Source organism: Lactuca saligna, chromosome 3 (assembly GCF_052625555.1).
Source record: "Lactuca saligna cultivar CGN05327 chromosome 3, ASM5262555v1, whole genome shotgun sequence".
NCBI lineage: Eukaryota > Viridiplantae > Streptophyta > Magnoliopsida > Asterales > Asteraceae > Lactuca > Lactuca saligna.
The window spans coordinates 163,357,007-163,365,306 of NC_136419.1; positions in this window are offsets into that span (position 1 = coordinate 163,357,007).

Here is an 8,300-nt window from a genome sequence, read left to right on the forward strand (position 1 = left end):
TATTTTTTTGTTTGGTACATTGGTACGAGTGTATATCTTTTTTTTTTTTACAGATATTGGTCATTGAATCAAACTATTTTGAAAGTTTCTTATTTTCTTTTATTTTTTGGTAAGAAAATGATTGTTGGTTTTGAGCCTAAAACATTTTACCTATAATTGGTTTAAATTTAAAATTTTGTTGGTTGGTTTAGATTAAAAAATTGATTGTTGTTTTTATAAGAGTGTAACGACGTAAAAATTAAAACAATTTTTCATTTTTCAAACAATATAAAACTCATTAAATATTCTTAAATCTCATGTTTAACAAATGTCATCATGATAAAAACATATCCCAAGATCATAAAATAAATCCTTTGCCAGTGTGTACGGATCATCCTGGCGCCTTCCCGCGATCCTCGCTAGTACCTGAAACACATAACACATAAAACTGTAAGCATAAATGCTTAGTAAGTTCCCTAAAATACCACATACAACACATATGCCACTCAAGGCGATAGCTCTATGGGACCTTTTGGTCCATGTGTCTCAGGGGACTTCCGTCCCAACCCTGGTAGACCTTCTGGTTCTACACGTAATGACCTTCCGTTCTATACCCTTTTTTCCTTTTGGTTCATACACTGTTGACCATCCGGTCCATAACATGATGGCCTTCTAGTCCAAATACATACTACTCATAACATAACATAACACATACATATCGTATATCACCTATCAACATATATCACATACTCTTCATAGCACATAGAACCTTCCGGTCACACATAATTATCACTCTAGGTAACATATAGTGAGAAGACTCACTTTGTATGCTGTCTAGTAACTCACGTGCTCGGTATCCCTACACCTTGTAACAATGGCCTAGCCCCGCATAAACACATAAGCAATCATCTCAAATTAATAATGGCTCTCCAGGCTAGACTAGTCCTTTACAATGTTGTCTTAGAAGGCTAAAAGACCATTTTACCCTTCTAATGGTCCAAAAGTCTAACTGTTGACCAATCCCTAAAAGTCAAAGAAAGTCAACTATAGTCAATGGTCAAATTTTGACCAGACTCGTCGAGTGCACTCGTGTAACTCGGAGAGTCCATGCGTGTCCTTATAATCCTCATAAATCCTCACTCGACTCGTCGACTTATCCTTTCACTCGACGGGTTACCACTTTTCACGAATCGCGGGGCAACCCGATTCTGCTCGTCGAGTCCCCTTATGGACTCGGAGAGTTCCTTCCATGGCAACACTCAAATGACATTCTGAGGTAAGATATGTTTCTCGAACCTACAGATCTGACTTCCCAAGGCTCAATAACTATGTAAAGGTTCAATCTTTATACCCATGCAACACATATAAGACTCCTTTTGTTGAAATAACTTCAAAAATGGCAACCTACGTTCATATCTCTAGTGGAACAGCATAAAGCAGGGAGGTTGGCATTCTCTGAACCTCTCAAGGTCCAGATAAAAAGTTTAACACTCAACGGGACATCATAAGCATCATTTCCAAGCCAATAAAGGGTAGAGAAAACCCTAGATTCAAGGGATTTTGTAACAGCCCGGAATTTCAGGTATTGTTATAACAATTGTTTTGGGGTGTTTTATGAGGGGACTCGGCGAGTTGGAGCCAGACTCGCCGAGTAGGACCACAGAATTGGTCGCGGGTTCGCGACTGGACTCGACGAGTCCATTATGGACTCGGCGAGTCTGCGTTGTTCAGCGGAAACCCTAGCCGTTCGATTTTGGAACGTATATAACAGGCTTATAGGCCGTCATTGTCTGTCTTTAGCGACTGAGAAGAACCCTAAATCGGTTGTGGGCATCTAGAGCAAGGATTGAAGGCCATTGGTGATCTTAAAGAAGTTAGTGTGCAAGGAAGAGAAGAGTTTGGCTAAAGGAACAGCAAGGGAATCAAGTTCTGAGGATTGGGGACACAGAAAGTGCATTATTCAGGTAATATTTCGGATTATACTCTGTTATGTTGGTGTGTGCATGGATTTAGGGTTTATGGAACCCTTTTGTGACTTGATTGATTATTACCCTTGTTCCCCAAACGATTATAACCCTGTATTAGGACCTTTAAGGATCCAGAATGTCCCATGCCTGTGTATTTCGGGAATTAAGAGAGGTTTTGGATTGGAATCCTTATGCCTTAAGTCAAAAGGTAAATTACAAGTCTTGGGGTGTAGCATGAGCACCTAAATGAGGGTTTTATGGGTTGTACCAACTTAGGAGGACCAAACCTATGAATGGTCGGGACAATACTGATCTCAGGAAGCAGTTTGATCGACTGCATGGCATGGACTCGCCGAGTCCGATGAACAGACTCGGCGAGTAGCTTGGAGAATAACTGGGACTCGTCAAGTTGTTCTTCAGACTCGGCGAGTGGAGTCGGGGTGGCCCCGCGACTCTTCCACGAGGAACTCGTCGAGTCAAGAGGGATACTCGACGAGTAGAAAGTGAACATCAGGATTGGTGAGGACGTCTAGACTCGCCGAGTCGCCTTAGCACTCGCCGAGTCCGGTCAAGTTGACCGTTGACCGTTGACCAGAACTGACCTACATGTGATTTCTTAGGGTCAATGTCTTGAAAGATAAAAGTATTAACAAGGGATTTATGATATTATAGGGAGTCGGTAGCTCGGCGGATCGAGTGTGAGTGATTTCAGGAGTCGCTAGCTTTCATTACCCACAAGGTGAGTCTTCTCACTATACTGTACCCGGAAGGGTCTGACTGTGTGACCGGAAGGTCGGATATGATATGTGTTATACGTGCTATATGTGGTAAGATAATTGCTATGTGTGCTATGTATGTTTATATAGGCCGGAAGACAATATGCTATGTGACCGAAAGGTCGAATGTGATATATATTATATGTGCTATTTGTGTTAGGATAAGTGTATTATGTGATGTATATGTTATGGGCCGGAAGGCGATTATGTTACGGGCCGGAAGGCGTTGTATTGCAGACCGGAAGGTCAGGGCCTGGAAAGGCGTATATGTGTGAGTAGTATACTGGGGAACTCACTAAGCATTTATGCTTACAGTTGTTATGTATGTGTTTCAAGTAATAGCGAGGACCGTGGGAAGGCGCCGGCGTGATGTGTACACACTGTTGTTATTTTGAGATCTTGGGATTTTGTTGATTGCATTTTGACATGAAACTTGGAATAATTATATTTACTTGAATAAAATCACTTTATTTTAAATGAAAATTTTGTTTGAAAATTTGCGTTGTTACAATTGGTATCAGAGCCTTGGTTTGAGGGATTCGGGTGTACCTTCGGGTGTAACTGAACTCAAACCGAGGATTTGAGAAAAATCTTTTAAATATATATATATATATATATATATATATATATATATATATATATAAAGGCATAAACTGTTATAAATGGTAAAGTAGTAAATAAGAAAGAAGCAGTGTGTACGATCAGCCAGCGCCCGAACGGTAAAGATCCCCAGAATACCTTACCATGTTATGTTATGCAATGAATTATGAATTGTTATGCATGCTAGAAGACTAGGTATTCATGATAGGACTAGAGTGGCCTGATTTGTGATGCCTTAGTCTAGGGAGTTTGCCGATATGAGATATTTGGTAGCATGCAGGTAGATAGTGAATATCAGAGTAGAGTACTCACTATCCGGGGTTTGGGGAGGAAGATTTGGGATGGATACTGATACGGTGTGGTCAGTAGTATTGGGCCCATACTACCGGAGACACCGGGTCGGTGGAAGACCCAAGTAAGACTCCTTGAATATCGGAGACTGAGTAGGGTTGCGTTATCGAGTACAATTGTACTTGATGGAGTCTCTGATAATTTATTGTTGTATTTCAGAGACATCATGGTTACCACACGCCACGGGGCGAGTTCGAGCGGTGTGAGCGATGAGGATATTCGTCAGATGATTCAGGAGGAGGTAGCTGCAGAAATCTGGGCTGAGATCCCGGAGATGTTTGGGTCTATTAAGACCACTCTGATGGAGACGTTCGAAGAGCGGTACGCCGCACTGACTGAGACTGCAGCCGCTGCCGCTACCGCAACCGTGGCCGCTGCCAGGCCGCAAGGGGGCGATTCGTTGCTATTCCGGGAATTCAGCAACACGAAACCCCCTGAGTTTGATGGGACGCAGGATCCGATTGCTGCGATGAGGTGGATTGCCGACATTCAAGGGTGCTTCTACACCTGCTCATGCCCGGAGCACCTGAGGGTACGGTTCGCTTTGAACCAGCTCCGTCTGGGAGCGAAGGATTGGTGGAAGTTCGTGACGGCGAACTTCACGATGACGGAGGTTATAGCAGTGACATGGGAGAGGTTTACTGACATGGTCAGGGATGAGTACGTTCCCCCAGTGGAGAGGGAACGATTGATTCAGGAGTTCTTGACCCTTAAGCAGGGTACTGATTCGGTTACGGTGGTCACGCGGAAATTTCATGAGAGGGCGATGTTCTGCCCCGAGCTGGTGTCTACAGAGCAGTCGCGGATGAGCCAGTACTTGGGTGTTTTGAGGAGGGATATCTGGGAGTTTGTGTCAAACTCCACCTACCGTACGTTTACTGAGCTTCAGGCGAATGCCAGGAAGCGCGAGATCGAGTTGGAGACCCAGGCCAGGGAGGAGGCCGAGTCTCGGTAGGTGGACCGGCGGCCGGCTCAGTCTCAGCCGGCAACCAAGCGGATCAAGTCTGCTGATTTGAGGACGGGAGGTCAGAAGGGCCGCACTTGCGGGAAGTGCGGCAAGGGTCATGAGGGAGTGTGCCGAGCTGGTGGTTGCTACAAGTGTGGCAAGGAAGGACACATTGCCAGGGATTGTCCTAAGGGGTTTATGGTTTGTTTCCATTGCAACCAGACAGGCCATCGGAAGGCCGAGTGCCCGCAGCTTCATCAGGGGTCTACACCTACTACCAGGACTACTGAGACTCGACCAGTGAAGGTCGAGGCCTCGAGGGCTCGCGGGAGAGCCTTTCAGCTGACGGCGGAAGAGGTCCGCGCTGCGCCGATGTTGTGGCAGGTATGCTGTAATTCACGTATTTATTTACAGTCGAAATGTTATGCTTATGTTAATATATGTGTAGGTACTTTTCTTGTGAATTCTATGCCTACTCTAGTGTTATTTGACTCGGGTGCGAGTAGGTCCTTTGTATCTTAAACTTTTAGTCAGCATATCAGCATTAGTCGTGAGCCGTTAAGTCGGCCTATGAGCGTTTCTATAGCGGCCGAGAGGGTGGTTTATGCCACGGAGGTTCTTTGGGGATGCGTACTAGAGATTTTCGGGGTTGAGTTTCCGATCGACCTAATTCCTATTGCAATGGGTGATGTTTGTGTCATCGTAGGCATGGACTGGTTGAGCCGATTCAGCGCTGTCATCGACTGTGAGCGCCAGCTGGTGACTATACGAGACCCTAGCGGGGGAGTTCTTACGGTGTACGGCGAGGGTACCCGTTCGGGAGCAGCTTTTTGTTCGGCCGCTAGGGCGAGACAATGTCTACAGCAGGGATGTAAGGGCTTTGTAGCGTATGTGATGGATACGCGGGAGGCTTCCGAGAGACCGAGATCAGTGGAAGAGGTCCCAATGGTGCGCGAGTTTCCAGATGTTTTTCCCGAGGAGCTGTCGGGAGTACCTCCTGCGAGGCAAGTAGAGTTTAGTATCGACCTGATTCCGGGGGCTGCGCCTATTGCGAAGGTGCCTTATCGTCTCGCACCTCCAGAGATGCAAGAGTTGTCCTCGCAAATCCAGGAGTTACTGGGGAAGGGATTTATTCGGCCGAGCAGCTCGCCGTGGGGAGCACCGATCCTGTTCGTCAAGAAGAAGGATGGTTCACACCGGATGTGCATTGATTACCGGGAGTTGAACAAAGTGACGGTCAAGAACCGCTATCCATTACCGAGAATCGATGATTTATTCGATCAGTTGCAAGGGGCATCTTGGTTTTCCAAGATCGATCTGAGATCAGGGTACCATCAGGTAAGAGTGCGGGATGAGGACGTCCAGAAGACAGCATTTAGGACGCGATATGGGCACTATGAGTTTGTGGTGATGCCTTTCGGGCTCACCAATGCCCCGGCAGTATTCATGGACCTCATGAACAGGGTATGCAGGCCGATGCTGGATCGGTCTGTGATTGTATTTATCGACAACATCCTAGTGTATTCGCGATCTAGGGAGCAGCATGAGGGACATTTGAGGGAGGTCCTTGGGGTACTGAGGTCGGAGAAGCTATATGCAAAATTCTCCAAATGTGACTTCTGGTTGCGGGAGGTCCAGTTTCTTGGACATGTTGTTAATCAGGCAGGGATATTGGTCGATCCGGCCAAGGTTGAGGCGGTGATGAGTTGGGAGGTACCGAAGTCACCTTCCGAGATCAGGAGTTTCCTTGGGTTGGCGGGGTACTATCGGAGGTTTATTAGAGACTTCTCCAAGATCGCAGTACCGCTCACCAGACTGACCCGGAAGGGTGTTGCATTCTCATGGGGACCTGAGCAACAGATTTCCTTCGAGACACTTCGCCAGAGATTGTGCGAAGCCCCGGTATTAGCTCTCCCGGAAGGGATGGAAGATTTTGTCGTATATTGCGACGCATCGATTTCGGGACTGGGTGCAGTGTTGATGCAGAGAGGTCATGTGATAGCTTATGCATCGAGGCAGCTAAAGCCTCACGAGGCGAGATATCCCACGCATGACTTAGAGTTGGGGGTAGTAGTGTTCGCTCTCAAGATTTGGCGTCACTACCTGTATGGGGTTCGATGTACGATATATACGGACCATAAGAGTTTGAAGTATTTGATGGATCAACCCAACCTAAATATGCGTCAGAGGAGATGGTTGGATGTGGTCAAGGATTATGACTGTGAAATCCTATACCACCCGGGCAAGGCTAATGTGGTAGCCGATGCATTGAGCCGCAGGGCGGAGAGCACTCCATTGCGAGACGTATGTTTGAGATTGACGGTGATGACTCCGGTGTTGGATGCTATTCATGGGGCACAGGCCGAGGCTGTGAGATCCGAGATGCAGAAGAAAGAACGGGTCGTTGGGTTAATTTCAGAGTTCGTTAAGGATGGACGAGGACTTCTGACGTTCCAGGGTCGGATTTGGGTACCGTTCGTGGGCGGTACGTGTGCTACTTTGATGGAGGAAGCTCACAGATCGAAATTCTCGATCCATCCCGGTGCGACGAAGATGTATTTGGACTTGAGGAAGGAATACTGGTGGCCCTGTATGAAGAGAGACATCGCCTGGTTCGTTGAGAGGTGCTTGACCTGCCGTAGGGTTAAGGCCGAGCACCAGAGACCGCATGGCAAGTTGCAGCCTTTGGAGATTCCTGAGTGGAAGTAGGAATAGATTACCATGGATTTCATCACCAAATTGTCAAAAACTGCCAGAGGAGTCGATGCAATTTGGGTGATTGTGGATAGATTGACGAAGAGTGCACACTTCCTTGCCATCAGCGAGAGTTCATCAGCGGAGAAGTTGGCGGAGTTATATGTGAGAGAGGTGGTATCTCGGCATGGAGTGCCGATCTCGATTGTTTCGGACCGTGATGTACGATTCACTTCCAGGTTCTGGAAGAAATTCCATGAGGAGCTGGGTACTAAACTGCATTTTAGTACCGCATACCATCCCCAGACAGACGGTCAGAGCGAGCGGACGATTCAGACATTGGAGGACATGCTTCGAGCGTGTGTGTTAGACTTCGGGGGTAGCTGGGATGCGCATTTACCCTTGGCAGAGTTTTCCTACAACAATAGCCATCATTCGAGCATTGGTATGCCACCTTTTGAGTTGTTGTATGGTAAGAGGTGTCGGACCCCCATTTGCTGGGGAGAGGTGGGACAAAGAGTGATGGGCAGTACGGAGATCGTACTTCAGACGACTAAGCAGATTCAGCAGGTTAGACAGAGGTTATTGACTGCCCAGAGCCGACAGAAGAGTTATGCGGACAGACGCCGGTCCGAGCTTGAATTTCAGGTTGGCGACTTCGTTCTCCTGAAGGTTTCTCCTTGGAAGGGAGTGATCCGGTTCAGGAAGAGGGGCAAGTTGGGGCCCCGGTTCATAGGTCCATTTCGTGTGATTGCAAGGGTAGGCCGGGTAGCTTATCGGTTGGAGTTTCCAGCGGAGTTGAGACAGATCCACAATACCTTTCACGTATCGCAGTTGAGGAAGTGTATAGCCGATGAATTGGCAGTGGTTCCATTAGAGGATATTCAGGTGGATGCGAGCCTGAATTACGCCGAGAGACCAGTAGCCATCAGGGATCGGAAGATCAAGGTTCTGAGGAACAAGGAGGTACCCCTGGTGTTGGTTCAG